General features: G+C 43.3%; 1 long non-coding RNA gene across 1 annotated transcript; it reads right to left on the bottom strand.

The window, feature by feature from the left end:
• Nucleotides 1–6861: 6861 nt before the first annotated feature.
• LOC143831223 (uncharacterized) lies at nt 6862–9109 on the bottom strand. Its single transcript, XR_013228772.1, has 2 exons — nt 8974–9109; nt 6862–8523 (listed from the first exon to the last, which is right to left on the bottom strand). It is a non-coding gene; the product is annotated as an uncharacterized LOC143831223 (long non-coding RNA).
• Nucleotides 9110–22505: the final 13396 nt, after the last annotated feature.

Here is a 22505-nt window from a genome sequence, read left to right as displayed (position 1 = left end):
CACAGTACTCCAAGTGTGGTCTGACCAGTGCCGTATACAATGGGACTATGACATCTTGTGATTTTGATGTGATGCCTCTGTTGATACAGCCCAAAATGGCATTTGCCTTTTTTACCGCTGCATCACACTGCCTGCTCATGTTTAGTTTACAATCCACAAGTACCCCAAGGTCTCGTTCACACACAGTGTTACCTAGAAGCATATCCCCCATCCAGTAGGCATGCTTTTCATTTTTCTGACCCAGATGCAGAACTTTACACTTATCTTTATTAAATTGCATCTTGTTCTCATTTGCCCATTTGAAACGACTTCATAAATTCTGGATGATACTCTGGTACCACTATAGGAAAATGCACAAACAACTAAAACGATAGTATCTCCTGAAAGAGATCGCAGAAAGAGATGCTTCTCCACCTTCTGCTGGTGTCTTGCCTCAGTAAAGGAAGTGGTTTCATCACATTTCCCTTCTTAGACTGGTACATATAATACCAGAGGGTCCCATGATTCTTTCAGAGAATTTCAGGGGACCTAGCAGGCTGCTGGGGAAACATGCGTGTTAATAGCATGCATATATCTCAATGAAGGTGCTCACATGGTTAATATTACTGAAACTCGCTCTATGTGGCCTACCCTTGAACCTGCTCTGGAAACTGCAACTAGCGCAAAATGTAGCGTTTTCATATGGACACCATGGAGAGCCCACATAAGACCAATATTGCAGCAGCTGCATTGGCTTTTGGTTAAATTCCAGATCCAATTCAAAGTTTTAGTGTTAACCTTTAAGGCCTTATGTGGTGTGGGCCCTACGTATCTGAGGGATTGCCCCTCTGAATACATTCCCCAGAGAGCTCTTTGATTGAGCATTGCCAATTGGCTAAGGATCCTTGGCCCAAAGGAAATTTGATTGGCCTCAATCAGAGACAGGATTTTTTCAGCCCTGGCTCCTGCCTGGTGGAATGAGCTCCCCAGAGAGATCAGGACCCTGTCTGAACCTTTGGTTGAGGCCAGCTGGACAACAATAACAATTACCTCCAAGTTTTGGGCCTCTCTCTCTCCCATCCACCCACCCACCCCCATCTCCTTTCCCCCTCCAATTCTTCATAACTCTAAAATCTGTCTGCCTATGAATTATTATAGATTTTTGGCTGATGCAACAGTGATTAATTGTGGCTTTTATAATTTTAAAATTTTATATTTGTTAATTGAGCTTTTAAACTGTGTAAGCCTCCCCCAGATCGTATGTCTGAGAGGGGCAATATATAAATCCCTAAATAAATAGAAAACATAAATATTCAATATACCTTAAAAGAGTAAATTAAGTGTACTGTATATAAAATGCTAAACATGTATTTTTGTAGCTCCAGAATTGCAGTATAAAGTTTTTTTCCTGGGTTTTAAAAAAGGAAATTCCAAATGTAGACTTTCCATGCTGCTTCTGTAGCGTTATTGTGTTCTTTGGTGCCATCATGTGGTCAATATGTTTAAGGATTTTTTTTTAGAAGTTTGTTTTCTGATTGATTATTCAGATTAAGGTGACCAGATTGTCCCACTTTTGGAGGGACATCTGGGAGTACCTGGCAAATTGTACTTATGTTGAAATTAAAAAATATATATTACAATACTATTTTTGCGCTCTATGCGTTCTATGAAACTTTTTGTTGCTCCATGTAGACCAAATTTTAAATCAAGACCCCCCTCCGGTCAATGGTGTCCCGCTTTACCAATGTTAAAATCTGGTCACCTTAATTCAAATCATAGAATCATAGAATCATTGAGTTGTAAGGGGCCATACAGGCCATCTAGTCCAACCCCCTGCTCAATGCAGGATCAGCCCAAAGCATCCTAAAGCATCCAATATAAAACTAATGTGTTCATGTTTGCACTTGCTTCTGAACTTATGAATTAAAATGGATGCTGCTAGAGGGTAAAGACCACATGGTAGAATGTGTGCTCTAAATATTCTGTGCTTCCTGGGCATATGAGGGTCTGGTTTGAATAGTGCATAACAAGCACTTCAGGCTCAACCCCATCCCAGCTTATCATTTTTTCAAGACACTGTGGTTTGCTCCATTAGGAAACAGAGCAAAGAGTGGCTTTCAGGGACCATTTCAGGATGAGAAAGTGATGAAGCCCCTTTTCTGTGTGCACCATGGGCCTGATCTGATTCAAGGAGGCTATGGGAATTTCCTAGTATGAACTGGCCATCAGCTTCCCTAATTATCCTAAATTTATATGAGCAATTCAATTTTTTAAAGTGCAACAAAGCATGCAGAGAAACAAGATCTTCCAAGGGCATGATTCTCTCTCTGCTCTTTTCACATTTGTGACTAAATAAGCCAATGAAGTGCCAGCAACAAAGAGGTAAAATAAGTTTACACTCCCTAGAAAATTATGTGACACTCACAAAAGATAATAACTTCTTTCAAACTGCTAACATTATCACCAAGAGCGACCACAGCAAAATAAACTCCCTTGCCACAAGCTTTTATAACTCACATGTTGATGATCAAGATGTTTCAGTTGATTCCTATTGCAGATTTCTGTGGTCTAGGGTTGAACAATAAAAACAATCATCGTTATCAGATCTTTATAACAGGAAAATACCAACCGAGAACCATCTTTTCCCTTTTGTGGACTTTTCTGTAGCTACCGTATTTGCCGGCGTATAAGATGACTGGGCGTATAAGACAACCCCCCCAACATTTCCACACAAAATATAGAGTTTGTTACATTACATTACATTACTATGGGCCACTATGCGCAGCTATGTCTATCCCAACTGAAGTGCACCCGGCGTACAGGACGACCCCCCCCACATTTGGAGGCATGTTTTTCAGGGGGGAAAAGTAGTCTTATACGCCAGCAAATACTGTACATCTTTATAGGATCATACAACGACTCCTGGCATACTACTGAAATGAAAGGAAGTTTATCACTTTAATCTATCTGCAGTGAATTGTTTTACACAATAGTTTCCTGGATTGAATCTTATCTCTGTTGTGACGCAGTAGATAACTTTAGACAAGGACCTTACTCAATCTGATAATATCGTGCTACCGATTCTTAGAATTAGCCAGGCATCATCATCATTGACATTATCAAGTTAAGAATTTTTCAGTCCCACTTGATTTGAATCGAAGATCATTTGAATGTATGCTTGATTTTCTCCTTCCTAATACTAACACCTGGAACAGCTTCACTGAATAATATAAAAAGCTAAGGTCTGGGTGGGCGGAGAGTGGGAGGGGCCAGTCCAATCTTTGGTCCAAAGATTGGACTGGCCCTACCCCTCAGACTTTGGACCAATAGGGAGGCAACACAGTTCATCCCCCAGCCCAACCAGGGGCAATCTGGCAAGCTTGCAGCCAATTTGCCACCGGCTGCTAACAGGGACACAGTAAGTGGCCTGGGGGTGGGTTGGGGTGGCCTCCTTTCCCCCCTAGGCCTGTAAGCTCTCACACCACCCTGAAGAGCTGGCAGGTGACTGGTGTATTCCCTCTCCCCTCCCTTCAGGCCTGTTGAAAAGGAGCCTCTAAAAACCCCTGAGGTGAGGGAGGCGTTTCCGAGAGCAATGCAGGGGAGTCTGTGGGGATACTTGTTCTTTCCTTTTGAGTGGGGGGAAGCTTTCCTCTTCTGCCTAACCATTGGCTGACAGGAAGGCCACAGAAAAGCCCCTTCTCACTTAAAATACTGGTCTGACTGGCCTCACGGCTGGAGGGAAGAGGCAGCCAAGCAACTCTCTGTAGATTTGAGGCCTACCAGACAGGTAGGCCTGAAACTGGATGCTATCGTGGAGGTTCTTTTGCCTCCTGTTTCATCTAAACAAAAGCCCTGTGCAGTAGGCCTCAAATCTGCAGAGAGTCACACAGAAGAAATACACATGGCTTCGCTGTTTCTTCCCTCCAGCAGTGAGGCCGGCCAGAGTAGTACTTTAAATGAGAAGGGGCATTTCTGTCAGCTAACGGTTTGCCAGAAGGGGAAAGCTTCCCCACATTCAAAAGGAAAGCACAAGTACACCCACAGACTCTTCTGCATTGCTCTTGGAAATGCCTCCCTCCCCTCAGGGGCTGTCAGAGGCTCCTTCACAGCAGGCCTGAAGGGAGGGGGGAGGGAAAACACTCACCAGCCACCTGCCAGCTCTGTCAGTGTTCTGAGGTGAAGTGAGGGAAGTTGCTGGATGTGACAGTTAGGTCTCTGCAGCCCTTTCTGCCTGGAGAGCTGATCTTTATATTCTGCAGATGACCTGTAATTCCAGGAGCTCTCCAAGCCCCACTTGAAGTTTGGCTACCCCTGGATTGGAAATATTCCTGGAGGTTTTGAGGTGGGACTTCAAAATCGTACAATACCTCAAAGTAGCTATTTTTCCCTGAAGAGCTTATCATTATAATCTAGAGATGAGCAGTGATCTAGAGACGATGGTAGAGGCTTGCAGATTAAGGTTGGGGTAGAGTGGTGTGGGTGTGTCCCTCCTGGGCTATGGGCTATAGCCAGCCCTTACCAGCAACTGTTTGTATTCTGGGGCACAGACAGACAGACAGACAGATAGACCAGCATCAGCCCTGCAAGTCTGGAAAGTGCAGGAAGATCTAAATAATGAATATTTTCATAATGAAACTAAATAGTGAACATGTAAATGGCTGGACAGACATGGGAAATGAAGTGACTTTTTTCAAGGTTGGCCTGATAAGTAAAAAAACAGTACTTGCCAGGAAGATCCTATGAACTCAAAGGCATGTGAGCCAAAATTAGCTTTACAGGAAATGTAGACAGTGAGACGTTGGGGGAAATTAGGTGATCCACAGGGACTGCAATTGCCAGCTGTAGGCCTCAGGCTTCAGAAGGGCAGACATCATCAGCCAAGCAACCGTGGATTCTGGGGCCACGTGCATTCCTTTGATATCCATGTGAGGGGAGCTTTCCTGGAGATGAGCGGTATTTCCAGGGAAGTATCAGACCCCACCTGGAGGCTGGCATCACTAAACCACAATGTTATACAATACTACACAATCACCACTCCAAAGCAGCCATTTTTGCCTGGGGAGCTTTACAGTCTGGAGATGAGCAGCAATTCCAGGAGATCTCCAGGCCCCACCTGGAGGTTGGCTGTTCCTGGTCTGAACATATTCCTTGAAGTCTGGAAGTGGGGCCTCAAAAGTGTGTAATGCCCTTGCAGCCACCTAGCACCCCCTGACCTATTTCAGGTCAAGAAAACACTGCAGAGAGGAGGTAAGGTTGCCAGATTGGTGTAGTTCATGTTCTGGAATTCCACACTACCTAGGTGTGCATAAACTTAACTAAGGTCAAGACTGCTGTGCACAGAGAGACCTCCTCTTAGGGTTGCCATTGTCCAAGTGAGGCTCTCTACCCCACCTCCCTCACAGGGAGTCTGCCATTGGGAGAGGAAGGGAAGGAGATTGGAAACTGCTTTGAGACACATGAGGCCTTCTGGGTGATTGCGGCCCATTCCCAGTTCTATCAGACCTCTCACAGCCCCACATCCCTCACAGGTTGTCTATTGTGGGGAGATGAAGGGAAAAGGTGTTTGTAAAGCGCTTTGGGACTCCTTTGGGTAGTAAACTGCAGGGTACAAAAATCCAGCTCTTCTTCTTCTAAGTAGGAACCATGAAAGAAGCATGTGGGCACATATCATTTAATCAACAGTAAAAAAAATGGAGACAGAAAGAGCAGGGCGGACACCTCTGTACTGTGACTACCCCATGGAGATTGGGGGACATTTTGATGTTTGTGGCTTAATTCACACAAGTAGGGAAATGACATTGAATGCAGAACTGGGAGGTATTGGTTGCCATATATTCTCCCCCTAAGAAGAGTCTCCAGTCTGATTTTCCCTTCACATCTCTGAAGATATGGCTCTGGAAAGCCCATCTGTAACCACTATGCCAAAATTCCCAAAGGTCAGTCCTCTCCCATACTCAACGAACATTCCAAACCACAGGTTCTTGATACCAATCTCTCCACACCCACGCCCTAATTTCTCACCATGCCACCACAACCTCCTACACAACACACATTCAACCCCCATGCCCTTACAGACTGCGCAACTCCTCCCCTTCCTCTTCCCACTGCCAAGCTCTAGCGCCCGTTGTATTCCTGGATACAATGGGCTTTGCTCCTAGTTACTATAATAAAGTGTCCGAAAGCCTACACAATATATACAGCAGGCATTAATAGGACAAAGTTGCTTCACTTGGGCTAGATGCATTTAAAACTAACCAGCATCAATCTAGTAACAGTTTAAAACACAGAGATGAGATGCTTTTCCTACAGGATTCAGAAGATGGGTTATGCTATTTTATTCCTCCTTTAAAGAAAGACTAAATGTTTTAATTATGGCATGACCTACAAGATGGAAAGATTCCTTTCCACAAGAAACCTGGTAACAAATGCAATTTTTCTGCTGCTGTGAGAGTTATCGGTGTATTCTCCTGGTTTCACTGGTGACCAAAAGGAACAGTAACTTAGGGCTTTTCTGCAAGAGATTTTGTTGTTGTTGATTCTGGCTTTATACTGCTCCAGTTTATCCCCTGGTTTCCATGTGCATTATTTTACCTTTAGTTTTTGCTTGTTTTGGGGTCCCCCCCCTGCTGTTTTCTAAATCTTTTGAGATCACTCTTACCCAATCTTTTTGTGGTAGGCAATTCTGAGTCACTTTTTTCCTCATGTGTAATATTTCTGTTGGGATTTTTTTGTCCCACCCACTCCAGCACACTTTTCAATGGGCTGTCATCATTGTGAAACTATTCCTTCTCTTCCCCTCCCACCCAGCAGACAAATGGTTTAATTTTTTCATGTTTTAAAAAAGTCAGTAAAGTATCAATATATTGATATAACATTCTGATGATCATTTTATTTATTTTATTTATTTATTGTATTTATATACCACCCTTCCCTGTGGCTCAGAGCGGTTTACATAAAATGTAGGAAACAGTACATGGAACTCATAACAATAATAATACTAACATTAAAACTATAACAGAGGTAATGGAGTATAACAATGCAAACAGGTCCGGACCAGAACGCATTAGTGGATTTCTGGGAGGGAGGGGACAGGGCCCCTGTAAATGTTGCTGGTCACTCGGTCTCACCCAAATTCCTGGTGGAATTTGCAGACCCTGCAGAAAGGTTTTACCCCTGTCAGGGCCCTGATCTCCTCTGGGAACTCATTCCACCAGGTGGGGGCCAGGACAGAGAAGGCTCTGGCCCTGGTTGAGGCCAAACTAGAGAAATTCAACCAGTTATCTGCTACACAAATGTAATCTTTTTGGTTATAATTCTTCCAATTTATTTTGTAGATATTGCCTTCATATCTGAGATGTGCAAACATAAACCAAAATGGGTTCCAGATAAACACATTTTTTTTTCTTTTTCAATTGCACGTTTTCAAAGTTGTTTTCTCCCTCAGTGGTGTTTTTTAAAAAAATCTAAAACAGATTATTACAAAGTATTAGTAAATATTTACATGTGTAATATTTCCTTAAATCAAACTTCCACCGACTTAAGAATGAGTCATATCTCAATGTTATTAAGTAATGCTATAAAAATATACAAATCTAGATTAAAATATTCTGTGTAAATGTTTGGTGTAGTGGTTAGGAGTGCGGACTTCTAATCTGGCATGCCAGGTTCGATTCTGCGCTCCCCCACATGCAACCAGCTGGGTGACCTTGTGCTCGCCACGGCACTGATAAAACTGTTCTGACCGGGCAGTGATATCAGGGCTCTCTCAGCCTCACCCACCCCACAGGGTGTCTGTTGTGGGGAGGGGAATGGGAAGGCGACTGTAAGCCGCTTTGAGCCTCCCTCGGGTAGGGAAAAGCGGCATATAAGAACCAACTCTTCCTCTTCTTCTTCTTCTTCTTCTAAATATATACCAAAACAAAAAATTAGCATAAGCCTAGCTATATTGCTGCACCACAGCCCACCTCCCAGCCACCCTTTGGTGCCAAAAACTCAGTTTTTTCTCATGCCACAAACCTATCAAACAGTTTAGGATTTAGGCCTAGGAAGCCAAAGGTTACTGAGCATGAGCAGTAAGTTCAGTTGCTCACAAATTGGTTGCAAAAGCCTTACCGCTCACTTAGTCTGGCTCTGCAGCAGGAGAGAGAAGGCCCAGAGCTTGACTGAGGGAAACTGCTAATTCTTTTGAAGGTACTTGGTGGGCCTAATGGCCAGGGGGAGATTGCACCTTATAATTTCCCCTTTTCCTCTTTTCAATTGTGTAGTGTGTGAGAGTAAGGCTCCCCCCCCCCCCCAAGTCAATCTGGCCCTGCAGTAGGAGAGAGAAGAAGGCCCAGAGCTTTATCCGGGCGAGCCTGAGCTGGAGAACGAAAAGCCTATAAGAGAGACAAGTGGGGCAAACTTAACGGGTGCACGGCCAGCCACGGCTCCGGGGCAGCGTGGGGAAGAAGTGAGGCTCGAGGGCGGCAGCAGTAGGGACGCCAATACAGGAACCGGCTGGGCGATGGCGGACGGACGCAGCGGGAATGGCGTTGAGGGTCGCTGCTGGAAGAAAGAAGACAAACAGGGACAGCCGAGTACCGAGTGTGAGAACAAACCTAAGAAGCCGGGTACCAAGAGCGTCGGCTCACCCGGACTTCAGCAGCAGCAGGGACTTGATAGTTGGGGAGAGGGCATGGCAGGCGGAAAGACGCTGACGGGTATTGCAACTCTGAGAATGGGACTTGCACCGCATGGGCGGGCTAGGTCGTGGGTGCGGCTATGGAAGGGCAGCACTGAAGGAAACAGGGGGAACGGTAAAGGAAAGCCAGAGGAAATGGGTAATGCCCCAAGCTCAGAAGGGATGTGATTAAGGGCGGGGCATATATAGTGAGGGGGCGGGATCCAGGGGGAGATAAAAAGAGGCACAGGAAGGGTGTTGGGGATTGGTTGGCTGAGAGTGGTGTGGTGTGGTGTGCATGTTGCTGGTGAAGAGCTGAATAAACGCTGACTTACCTGGGAGACGAATCTTGCAGTGGCGTGTTCTTCAGAGCTCGGAGAACCTGTGGGGGAAAAGAAAAGAAGGGTTGGCATCCTGACAAGGCGGGAAGAGTCACAAGCTTGACTGAGGGAACTGCTATTTCCTTTGCAGGCTGAAGCCAGGGAGTGAACTCATGAGCAGCAGCAGCAGCAAGTCAACTCCTGAAGTAGCAGATAAGCAGCAGCAGCTGTGCACTTCTGTATATTCAAGTTTGGATTTTCTTCTTTCGGTGTTCGTTAGGATTGTTGTGCTCTGAGTGCCCGTTTGGAAGGACACTGAAGATTTTGTTTTCATTAATGTTGCTATACTCATAGCTATTGTGATTTTGATATATATATATAGTTTTGCAGTTCTTCGGTTGATGATAAAGGGCACACTTGACTTTGGCCATTTTAGTAACTTGATGCTAATGGATTTTTTTTCTGTTGTTGCAGACAGACCCATTTTAGTAACTGGTGTCAAGTTCCTGTTGTCACATGTTCTTGCCATGATATTTTTATGACCTTTGTTTGAATTTCTGGTGCATCTATCCTGTGTATTCTTGTGTCATTTATTTGCTGTCATTACTTAGCTGTGCTTGACCAAAGAACATGGGCATCTGGGAATCTTGTTATTCTTAGTTTTCAACCCCAGGGAGGGTCCCAGTAAATTTCCTCCTAGGTGCCTCCTTTTTCAAAAGAAAAAAAAACATTCCAGACATTAAATAGTTTCAATACAACAATATTAGCTGAAAGACCTAAAAATCCAATAATAAGAACGGATTTGATAAGCTCACTTCAGTCCAGTGGGCATTCTCCAAGGACAAAAGCATTTCCTATTTCTCACTTTTGTTCTCATATCTCACAGGAGCAGCATATGTTTAAAGGTTATGTCTTGGGTCCTCCTTGGACTGCAAGCTGAACAAACCAGTCAGTCCTAGAGGAGATCAGCCCTGACTGCTCTTTAGAAGGCCAGATCCTGAAGATGAAACTCAAATACTTTGGCCACCTCATGAGAAGGAAGGACTCCCTGGAGAAGAGCCTAATGCTGGGAGTGATTGAGGGCAAAAGAAGAAGGGGACGACAGAGAATGAGGTGGCTGGATGGAGTCACTGAAGCAGTAGGTGCAAACTTAAATGGACTCCGGGGAATGGTAGAGGACAGGAAGGCCTGGAGGATCATTGTCCATGGGGTCACGATGGGTTGGACACAACTTTGCAACTAACAACAATAACTCAGGTCCTCCCCAGTGCAATAGAGTTGTGCTTAACAAAGACTCCCTCCTACTGCAGCCTTCTGTGACCACCTAGAACAGTGCGGGGGGGGGGGGGGTGACAAATGGGAGTCCACAGCAGGAGGGAGAATTGGTAAAACTACCATCCCTTCCTCTACAAATAAAAGTGCCATTCTGTCATTCTGTATTGTAGACAATCCCATTCCAGAATTTTGTTGGATAAGAAGAGACACCTATGAAACAAGAAAGCAGAAATTCCTATCAACAGTGTTTCACTGAAATGTCAATCTTTTCTATAGAGGGGTTGTGCAATTTTAATGCAGCCCAATAAATAATGAATTTCAAATCAGTGCTAAATTCCATGGGAGCTTAGAATACATCAGAGGCAAGGTGATTCTAGTTGATCATTGTGGAAACTATTTTAAATTTAAATAAGTTAGAAGAATGATTAGATATAGGAAGGAGCCACATGATCACTACCAGCAAGTCTAGATGCAGGAGAAGTATAGTTTATTTCCCAGAACATCACTCTCCTAATTCTGTTATTTACATCTGCACATGTGCACATATATGTATGAGCATTGGAAAGACAGTATTAGTATTAATGCACAGTATTAATAGTAATCCATATGAAGAAACAAAATCTTAAAAGACGATGCAGTAAAGTGCTACACTCAATATGCCAGCAAATTTGGAAAACTCAACAGTGGCCACAGATTGGAAAAGGTCAGTTTACATTCCAATCCCAAAGAAGGGCAATGCCAAAGAATGTTCAAACTACCGCACCATTGCACTCATTTCTCATGCTAGCAAAGTTATGCTCAAAATCCTACAAGCTAGGCTCCAGCAATATGTGGACTGAGAACTTCCAGAAGTACAGGCAGGATTTCAAAGAGGCAGAGGAACTAGAGATCAAATTGCCAGCATATGCTGGATCATGGAGAAAGCTAGGGAGTTCCAGAAGAACATCTAATTCTGCTTCATTGACTATGCTAAAGCCTTTGATTGTGTGGAGCACAACAAATTGTGGCAAGTGCTTAAAGAGATGGGAATACCAGAGCATCTTATCTGTCTCTTGAGAAACCTATATGCAGGTCAAGAAGCAACAGTGAGAACCGGGCATGGAATCACTGATTGGTTCAAAATTGAGAAAGGAGTTCAGCAAGGCTGTATACTGTCGCCTTGCCTATTTAACTTGAATGCGGAGCACATCATGAGAAAGGTGGGGTTAGATGAGTCACAAATTGGGATCAAGATTGCAGGGAGAAATATCAACAACCTCAGATATGCAGATGATACCACTCTAATGGCAGAAAGCGAAAAGGAACTAAAGAGCCTGTTGATGTGGGTGAAGGAGGAGAGTGCAAAAGTTGGCTTGAAACTCAACATCAAGAAAACAAAGTTAATGGCATCCGGCCCTCTCAATTCCTGACAAATAGATGGGGAAGAAATGGAGGTAGTGACAGATTTTATTTTCCTGGGCTCCAAGATCACTGCAGATGGGGACTGCGGCAAAGAAATTAAAAGACGCTTGCTCCTGGGGAGGAAAACTATGGCAAATCTAGACAACATCCTAAAAAGCAGAGGCATCATCCTGCCAACAAAAGTGCATCTAGTCAAGGCTATGGTCTTCCCAGTTGCAATGTATGGCTGCGAAAGTTGGACCATAAGGAAGGCCGAGCATCAAAGAATTGAGGCTTCTGAACTCTGGTGCTGGAGCAGACTCTTGCGAGTCCCTTGGACTGCAAGGCGAACAAACCGGTCAGACCTAGAGATCAGCCCTGGCTGCTCTTTAGAAGGCCAGATCCTGAAGATGAAACTCCAATACTTTGGGCATCTCATGAGAAGGATGGATTCCCTGGAGAAGACCCTAATGCTAGGAATGACTGAGGGCAAAAGAAGAAGGGGATGACAGAGAATGAGGTGGCTGGTTGGAGTCACTGAAGCAGTCGGTGAAAACTTAAATGGACTCCGGGGAATGGTAGAGGACAGGAAGGCCTGGAGGATCATTGTCCATGGGGTCGCGATGGGTCGGACACAACTTAGCACCTAACAACAACAATGAAGAAACACTGTTGATTTCTTGTAGAAATACACCCAAAGCAAACGAAACAAAAATGCAAAAAGTTGTGTCTTCTTGAAATTTATTATATGCAATTCTGAATAATTTTGCAACCAGAACAGGGTCCCAGGTATTCAATCCTGCTATCTAGTGCTTCTTCAGTGGCTGCAATTATAGTCTTAATATAACATCATATAATGTCACCAGTACAGGTACAGGATATCACAGCAACAGCTCTTTAGTAAAGGGGTCACCTCTTCAATTGTGTAGTAATACATAGTATTAGCATACTGGGCAACTTGGAGGCAAAATAGGGCTCCTTTGAGGTTTTTGAGAAGCTTCCCTGAAAAAAACCTGAAATCCTAATCCTTACATAATGATACAAATTCCATTACACAAAACCAAAAGAGCAGGAATGAATGGACTTTAACTTCAAGTCATTTTCCAAAAACTCTCCATTCAGCATGTGCTATATCTTTATCACTGGGCTCTTAAATAAAGTTGAAAGAGCCATCTGGGTGGCACGGTCCCCGTCTACGCTCTGCTATCCAGGTCTGACCGGCCTTCAGAATCCAAAGGCAGCCACTGGCAGCGGGGGGCAATCCGGAAGCGCCCAGCGAAGCTGGATTTCTCCGGATTGGGACCACCCCTACAGGGCCTGCCTCCCCCAGCCGCATGGTGCCACTCAGCAAGCCTCCTGGCCACGGAAGCCTCCACTTGGCCGACTCGCCTCCTTCTAGGCTGCGGGGTGCTGCATGGCCCTTTGCCCACCCGCCGCTAAGGCGGCCGCTCCCAACAGCCGTGCCCACCATTGGTGCCCCATGTCCCTCTGCCCGTCCACTCCACACACATCTTCTTGCTGGCAGCGCTCCGCAGCCCCACGCCTGCATACCTCTACCTTGACAGAGCCCTTCCCACCTGCGGAGCCGCGCCAACCTCTGCCCACCTGCTGTTGGACCAGGCCTTCCTGATGGCCCTCACCGCCAGTGCCATGCTCCTGGCACTTACTGCGCCACAAGGATGCGCCACCACCCCCGCAACTGCCCAGCTGCTGCCCTCTATGCTGGTCGCCGGCCCTCCATGCGCCTGTCGCCCCTTGCCCACCTTCCCAGCGGCCTGGCCACCAACGACCTCGCTGCCGACGCCAATGTCACCTCCAGTTTGTGCCCCCCCCTAGCTTGCTCTACCAATTGCTGCCCACTAGCTCCCATTGCATTCCTGATTGCAATGGGCTTTTCGGCTAATCGCCAATAACTTTTGAGATTTGAGATGTCACACAAAAACATTACTGTATGAAATCAAGGGACAACTAAATAATAGAAGCTTCCAAAGTGAAGGGAAACCTGCTTTCTAACCAACTTGTGGGTTTATTTATAGAAAAACTCATCATTCATTGAATTTGGCTAAGCATTCTGCATCTTTACAAGTCCAATATTGATCTCAAATCAAGTTTCACCCCAGTATAGATCAATCAGGTTTCAAAACTGAAAACTCATCCAAGTTCTTTATTATTTTATTTATTTTTTAGATTTATATACCGCCCTCCCCGAAGGCTCAGGGCGGTTCTTCAAGGCATAGCTTGCAAGCTACAGAATCATTTAGCCTCAACAGCTTGGTTCTTCCAAGTGGAAATAATTGCCAGAATATAAAGCTTGTCAGAATATAATGAAATCCTTTGATATTGTGATTTACATGTTGGCATCAAGGGGAGAGTCATCTCTTTAAAAAGTCATTTCATGTGGAAGCATCTCGTAGTATTCATGGAGAGTCCACTAAGTCTAGGAAAATCACCGAATTTCTATAGAAATTTATCTATTGTTTCCCTTGGTGAGTTTATTCAAGAATAGCTCAATCACTTTTTTTTTTTGGAGGGGGGGATTTCTAAATTTCCTGCAATGACAAGGAAAAATCAAAATGCAGATGACTCAGTCCTATGTTAAGTTCCATGACAACGTATTCTAACCCTTAAACGGATGGAAATAGTCGGCATTTGGTAGCAGTTATGTGATCAGATTTTCCCTACTACCGGTAATGAAAACTTTTATTTGGGTATAAATGTAAAGGACTTATTTCAGTACTTTAGCCAGCATCAGCTTGTGTAGGAGGTGCACTTTACAACCATGCTGTCCTATGTAGTGTTCTACAGTTTGATCCTCGTACATGTAATGGGAGAATGCTACTACAATGAGTTTAGAGAAATAATCAAACACTTTATCTCAGTAAGTACAGTCATGGTACCACTACTTACTTATTTTTTTAAATTGCTTAAAATCCATAAGGTGCTGATAATTACAAAATTATTTCAATGCTATCATTTTAGTTGAATGACATCAAACCCTGCATCACTGGAGAATATGTAAGTGTACTAACTTTCTCCAAACTTGTGTTAATAACACTCCGTTTCATAGAAACAGCTTATCTTCTGTTTCTTTTCTTTTTCAGGCACATTTACGTCTTCCAACTGGATGGGTAAGATAATATTGCAGATATTTAAAAATACAGGCACAGGTCAAATGTCATCATTTTATTATGTCCATTTTATGTCATCATTTTATTATTCAGTGTTTTAAGCATGCATGCAAAGGCAAATTTTGTCTCTGCTAAATTAACATCTTTCTTATCTAAATGCTGTCAATTTGTTGGTAAAGATGCAGTTGTTAATCTGTAGGCAATGATGGATTCGCACTCAGGGTTCTTTGAAAATAATATTTTATATAAACAGTTTAAAATGCAAGAGTACAGACAATCTACACCTTAGCTACCTATTTTTAAAATAGGTTGCATCTGCTCTACATGAGTTTAGAGGATAGCAACACAAGGTGGTAAATGGATCCAATTTCATAAACTTTCTCTTCTACCCAGCTGGCAATGAACAGAAGCTTGAGCATTTCTGTACTTCAGATGCTGAACATCATTATTACCCTTCCCCCCATAAAAGTAACAGGTGGGAATAAAAATAAAGAGATCTGAAAACATTCTAAACGAGGGGGGTATTATTAAGTAGGACTTTCAAGAATAATCCTGTTCAAATTTACTTTTGTGTCTAAATTTTTCGAGAAGAAACTGAGACATCCAGGATACTGACAAACACTCCAGAATGAGATTTTTAAAATCTTTGGTACCAAAAGTGACCAAGCGATGAGATGCCCATACTTACTCTTATATAACATAAGCTATATTTTGAAACATATGGTTTATCAACCAGAAATTCTGCAGTCAGTGAGAATGTTCCAGGCAATATGTACAGATATCCAGACATCAAGTGACTGAAATTTCAGTTTTGGGAGAAAATGTCTCATTGAGTTAAATGGTTCGAGTCATTATGCACAGGATTTCAGCCGTAGAGGTATGGTTGTCAACTCCTAGACAAATTGCAGATTTGGGGGCACTGCTGGGGGAGGCTGGGTTTTAGGGAAGGGGTAGGAGCTCAGTGGGAATGTGGGTGCATCAAGTATGTTTTTGGAAGCTTCTGTTTCCTTCTGGGGAACTGATCTCTGGAGCCTGGAGATATTGTAATTCCTAGAGAACTCCAGCCTGCCTAAAGGCTGGCAGCCTTATATTTAATTGTTTTTTTTTTAATGAAAGAGATATGAACAGTTGGGTTCTTAATACATTTATCCATGAAGACACACATCACTGAAGGACTTTCTAAATAATTGAAAATCATATCAGGAAAAGTCTAATTCAATATTTGCTGGTCAAACGAAGTTGCCTTTCACTGAACCAGACCATTGGTCTATCAAGGCCAGTACTGTCTACTCAAGACTGGTGGCAGCTCTCTTAGGTCTAAGGTGGAGGTCTTTCACATCACCTACTGCCTGGTCCTTTATCCAGCGATGTTGGGGGGGGGGGTGAACCTGGGACCTTCTGCATGCCCAGAAGATGTTTTACCATAGCCCCTCCACACTCAAAGTTTTGATGGTGACTAGAAATGACAAAGGAAATCTGTACTGTCACATGCTTTGAAGAGCTCTGCCCAATAGAAAAAGATTATCAAATTTCAAAAAACCTTTATTGGCATATAAAAACATCATGAAAATAGGGGTAATTCATAATTAATTGATAAAAATTACATAGTCTAAATAAAACAAATAAGAGAAATAAAATAAGCAGCAACCAACAATAGATTCTTCCAGAATGCCCAGCAATCATTAATTTCCACCAACTGTAAATGCCCCTGGTCTAGAACTGATTCTTGCCTAGCCGACTGCCCCTTTGTATCACAGTAGCCAAGAATTCGGCCATCAGTTCCGTTATTTCTGCAGACCTATCAGCTAACAAATGTCTAATGATTCTGTCCATAGGGCCAGAAAAGTCCACCGTGATAGGAACAATAAGTCATTGTCTAAGCATAGAATGCAATGGGCAATAAAGTAAAATATGTGGCACTGAGTCAGGCTCTAATTGGCAAAATTTACAAAATCTGCTCCCAATTGGTACATTGCTATATCTGCGTGATAGAACAGCTGAGGGGAAGATGTTTAATTTAGCAAGCATAAAAGCATGATGATGGAGAGAAAAGGATTATCTGAATTTGTTAAAATGTATTTAAGTTACTGTTTTTAAATGTTATGATTTTTTAAATGATATTTAGAGCCTGCTAAGATATGTGCATGAGCCTCTTGTGGCGCAATGAGCCTCTTGTGGCGCAGAATGGTAAGGCAGCTGTCTGAAAGCTTTGCCCATGAGGCTGGGAGTTCAATCCCAGCAGCCGGCTCAAGGTTGACTCAGCCTTCCATCCTTCCGAGGTCGGTAAAATGAGTACCCAGCTTGCTGCTGGGGGGTAAACGGTAATGACTGGGGAAGGCACTGGCAAACCACCCCGTATTGAGTCTGCCATGAAAACGCTAGAGGGCGTCACCCCAAGGGTCAGACATGACTCGGTGCTTGCACAGGGGATACCTTTACCTTTACCTTTAAGATATGTGCATGATTTTATTTATATGGTATTAGACATTCCAAACTGACACATCTATATATTTTGTCTGTTTACAATTTGGGGCTGATAGTTATATTTATGTAATTCCGGACTGGGAATCTGCACTTTAAAATATGTTAATAGTAACCAAAATGATAACAGAAAGGTGCAAAATCATTATGCTTATTTTCCTGATTTAACCATTTTAAAAGGCTTTTATTATGATACAAAAATATATATGAAATATATACAAGTATTACAACAGTGAGATAATTATAAAGTTTCTGCAGTAGCAATATTGTTCAAATATGCATTTTTAAAGGGTCAGCCTTTTCGTCCATTTCCACACTGCAATCCACTTATTCGGGGGCAGATGCAAATTGCCCCCTCACTTGCCCTGTAATAAAGGAATCCACAGAAAGGCCAGTTTCATCTTTTCAAGCAGGGTCTAACAGGACTAATTCAGGGTTGTTTAGTGCAGAAATGTATGCATTTGGGTTTTTCTCTGCACCTACCATGTTGAGTCATTTGGGCATGCTCCTTTCCTCATCACCATCCTCCCTCCCTCCTCCCTCCAACTTCCTCCCTCCATTCTGAAAGAAATCTGCTTTTTTTAAAGGGATGATCATATTACAACACTGTTTCCATTTTTTTTAAAGCAGTCTTGCACAGCATCATTATAACCCAGGGGTATTTTGTATGTGTGTTTTTAAAATTACATTATTTGGGGAGTGGGGGGGAGGCGATCATAGGCACAGAATGGTGGGATTAAAGGGCACAATGAAAGCAAAGGTGAAAGCAGGAAAAGGGAAAGTGGGCAAAGCATGATGGGAGGCTACCTCCATTGGACTCATTGTGGAAAGCATATCATGAATTTCATCCTGGGAAATAAGGGGAGGAAAGCCCAAATGCAGAAAGGCAAGAGTTAACTCACAGCATCCAAAGGAAATCCAAAGCAAGGCCAAAACAAAGTACATCTCCTAATGCAGAAACAGACAGACAGGTGGATGGACAGACAAATTTTTATGCCAGGTCTTCACTGAGTGAGCAACTTCAATTAAATCATTATCAATATAGAATCAACAAGACATAAAAACTGCTAAATAGTATCCATTTTATGCTCTGCACTGTATAATGTGCTTTTATTTTTACCTGCCATTATTATCTGGGTAAAGGCATCAGAAGAGTGTGAATGGCCATGCATTGATGAAGGATTTAAAGTTATTAAAAAAGAATTTTCACTGTCAAATTTCACGTGCGCTACACACATCATATCCATCACTTCAAGAGCAGCTAAAGTAAGGAGAATGTGCCAAGTAAGTTATATTATAAATGTAATGTATGCATTTCAGTTTTTGTATAGACTATTGACATATAGCCCAAAGGACAAATAGCTCTAAGAGCACCCATCACAGGTGCTATTATTTCCAAAACTCCAGTTGACATTTGAGCTTATCTTCTCAAAGTGTCTGTTTTTTCTGCCAAGTGGAGCCTCTGTTTCTGAGTGCTTTGAAGATTTGCTTGCACAAATATAAGTGGTTTGGGATCTGTAAACTGACTGCATTCAGCCCAGAAGCTAGGTGCATCCTGGGATTCTAAAAGCAGCAAAGGCAGATTGTATCTGTGCTTTTGTGCCTTCACAGTACTAGCATTCCTCTCCCTTGTCCCCTTGCTCTTCACATCCAGGTCCTTTTCATTTGTTCTAGATGTTCTATATAATCCCATGGGTCAGAAAGCCTTGTTTAATTTAATTTTAAGTTCATAGGTCCAAACTGTGTACTTCAGAATTAATAGTAGCCGTGCATATGAGCTTTGAAAGGGGTAGCAGGCAGGAGGGCATGAGAGGGTGGCCACAGCTCCCTTTGGCCCGCATAGCGGGCTAAAGGGAGTGGAAAGCCCCCCCCCAGTGGCAGTGCTTCCGCGGGAGGCTTCCTTTGGCCCGGCAAGTGCTCTCGCTGCGGCGTGAGCCCTTCCCAGGCTAAAGGGAGTGGGAAGTTCCCCTCCCTCCCAGCAGAAGCATACCTGAAGACTGCAAAGCCCTGTTGCTGCCTCTCTGCTCGTGGGCGGAAATGGAGGCCGCAGCCACAAGGCTTCTAGCAAGCCAGAAGGGAGGGGTGGAGCTGGAGGGGTTGAGCCAATCAGGGTGAACCTGGACAGACAGGGCCCTGGACAGTCTCCTCCCAGGAGGCTGTTTCCCAAATATATAAGGGAGCGAAATAGTGTTAAGGATACAGGATAAAGGGATCAGCCGTGGCCTCGCACCATTGGCCAGATCCTACTGATTGATTCAAACTGATTGGATCCTACAGCAAGGATCCTTGGAGCGCAATGGTTAGAATCCATCAGTGACTGATCCTACCTTAGAACATGTGCTTGGTCCTCTGTTGCAGTGGTCCCCAACCCCCGGTCCGGGGACCGGGACCGGTCCGTAGATCAGTCGGTACCGGGCCACAGATCCTCCTTGTCCTCCTCCCTGACTCCTGCTTCAGGGGCTGCCCTGCCACTCTGCCGCCGGCTCACCTTTGGTGCTCTCCAGCGGCCACCATGGCTGGAGATCCCCCTTGGCCTAGCACTGTGCAGCTGCTGCTGGCAGTGCCCCCCAGCAGGCGGCAGGAAAGCAAGTGGAGCAGGGGCTCAGGCGGTGGGGACGACGTCCCTCGGCAAAAGACTACCCCCCCCCCGGGCCTCAGTAAAATTGTCAAGTGTTGACGGGTCCCTGGTGATAAAAAGGTTGGGGACCACTGCTCTGTTGGATTGTTAGCCTGGCCACAAACACAACACTGACGGTCCTGACAACCCTATCCCTTATACTTTACCAATGGGAGCAGTAATTCTCTGATTCAGGGAAGATAGTGGAACTGGCTAATGGCTCACAGCCTCCTATTGAAACCTGGAGATCTCCCAGAATGACAACTGATTTCCAGACAACAGATTGGTCCCCCAGGAAAAAAAATGGCTCTGTACCATCACATTCTCACTGATCTCCTTACTCTCCCCAAACCTCAGCCTTTCCCACCAGATTGATTTATATATCTCTTGAACATTTCTGAAAGTCTTTCGAGGCTCCTCCCTACCAGTGTTCAGCCAGACTGTATCTGGAGGTTATTAACAAAAAAAATATCTTTCTCTGTCTGGTATAATATCCCTTCTAATAAGTGGGTGAGATTAATTAAAATCTGCATCAGGGCGTTTTGTATCATATCCCTAGAATCACTACTCTCTGAGACTATTCAAAACTTATACTTAGGATATCTATATCTATATCTATATCTATATCTATATCTATATCTATATCTATATCTATATCTATATCTATATCTCTATATCTCTATATCTCTATATCTCTATATCTCTATCTATCTATCTATCTATCTATCTATCTATCTATCTATCTATCTATCTATCTATCTATCTATCTATCTATCTATCTATCTATCTATCTATCTATCTATCTATCTAGATAGATAGATAGATAGATAGATAGATAGATAGATAGATAGATAGATAGATAGATAGATAGATAGATAGATAGATAGATAGATAGATAGATAGATAGATATATGCTGCTCTGATAGCAGGGGATAGGAATAATGAGAGCTTCCGCCATGTTGTTTTTAAAGTCTTTTAATGGGTATTTTAATGGGGATAGGACTATTGTGACCCGCCACGAGCCTACGGGGAGTGGCGGGAAATAAATCTAAATAATAATAATTATATATATACACACACACACACACACACACACACATACATACACACACACACTCATTTCAAAAAGGGGGCCAACAGCAAGTGAGAAGGGGAGCACTTTAGAGTGAATAATTTGAAAAAAATTAATACAAATTTCCAGGATATGTCTGAGAACCATGGCAATGGACCATTCATCTAAGTTTGCTTTATGAAACATAAATTATTACTTTTCTTTCTTCCACAGCCAATACTTTGTCCAGGAAGTCCAAGAAGTTGCATTAACAGAACAATCATTAACAACAACTTAACACATTTTTTAAGCGAGGTTTTAACAACCATTCAGAAAATAGAAAGGGAGAAAAATAATGGAATAATGAAATAATGGAAGTAGTATTATTTATTATACATATAGTAAGACATAATTTATATTTAACAATAAACTAGTGACTATTATGGGGTTGGATTCAAAGGAATGCAAGAATGTCCTAGCTCACATAATGGATCTTTCCAGTCTATGGCTTTCTACTGCAGCCTACTGTACTCTCCAAACTGGTGCTATTAAAGAAAACCTTCAGAAATTGCATGGGTTCGATACTGGGCTATGCCACTGGAGAATCAGTGAGAAAAGTTCTTCCACCTACATAACCCCCTTCTGTGGGTAGAAGACAACTTTGGATCCATCCACCTATAGTTTTTTGTTACTTCTTTATGCATGTTTATGTTTTACCTAGGGCCATTTTGCACCGCTAAAAAAAATTGTGTTAAGCCAGCGCAATTGCTTAATGCTATTAAAAATTGCCCCCCCCCTAATTTCTCACCTCCTCGCTCTCTCACATTCTTCTCCCGCTTTCCTAAGCTTCCAGGCACTCCGCACAGCTGATTAAAATAGCTGCGGAGAGGGACTAGCAATGTACTGGACAATGCACCAGTGAGTCTCCCCCTGCCTGTCAATCATGGCAGCCAGCCAATCAGCTTTCTCCTAGCTTTAAAGGGAAAGCAATTTTTTTAAAGTAGAAATTCTCAGTTGCTATGCCTATGCATCTAATCATGGATGCATAGTGCATATTTTAATGCCAGCCCGTTTTGGAATTATTGACGATCCATAAAAGTAATTTCCCCCCTGATTTGGGGGGGGGGGTGAGAGGCATGCTTTGTGCGGCAATTGGTGGGCAGAATTTTTCTCTGCCTCACTTAAACAACGCATATTCATTGCTCCAGGCAGCTTACTACAATTTTTTTTTTAAGCCCTGTTCCAGGGAGAAGGGAAAGGGAGGCGGGCACAAGGGTGGGCGCTGGAGATGGAGATCACGCTCCTTCTGGCCACTTTGGTTACACACAGTTTTTCACTAGTTGGCTGCTGGTTGCCTTCCTCCTGCTTGTGCTACAAGGCTGGGGGAATCCTATTTTGTGGATTCCCCAGCTAGCACTTTAAAATGGAGGATGTAGCAGCCAGTTTGTTGCTGGAACACTGGATGCTGGCATTGTGTAAAACGTCAAAAAAAGGGTCTGCATGAGGTAACCCTTTCACTTCATTTTCTAGGTGTGGAATGGCCCTTATTTTGCATATTTTAGTTCTTTTTGTGTATCTTTAAACATCCACCCACCCAAAAAAAAAGGGATAGGCA

The sequence above is a fragment of the Paroedura picta genome, chromosome 3 (assembly GCF_049243985.1).
Source record: "Paroedura picta isolate Pp20150507F chromosome 3, Ppicta_v3.0, whole genome shotgun sequence".
Lineage (NCBI taxonomy): Eukaryota > Metazoa > Chordata > Lepidosauria > Squamata > Gekkonidae > Paroedura > Paroedura picta.
Note: the sequence above shows the minus strand (reverse complement) of the source record. Positions and strands in the feature narration are given on the sequence as shown.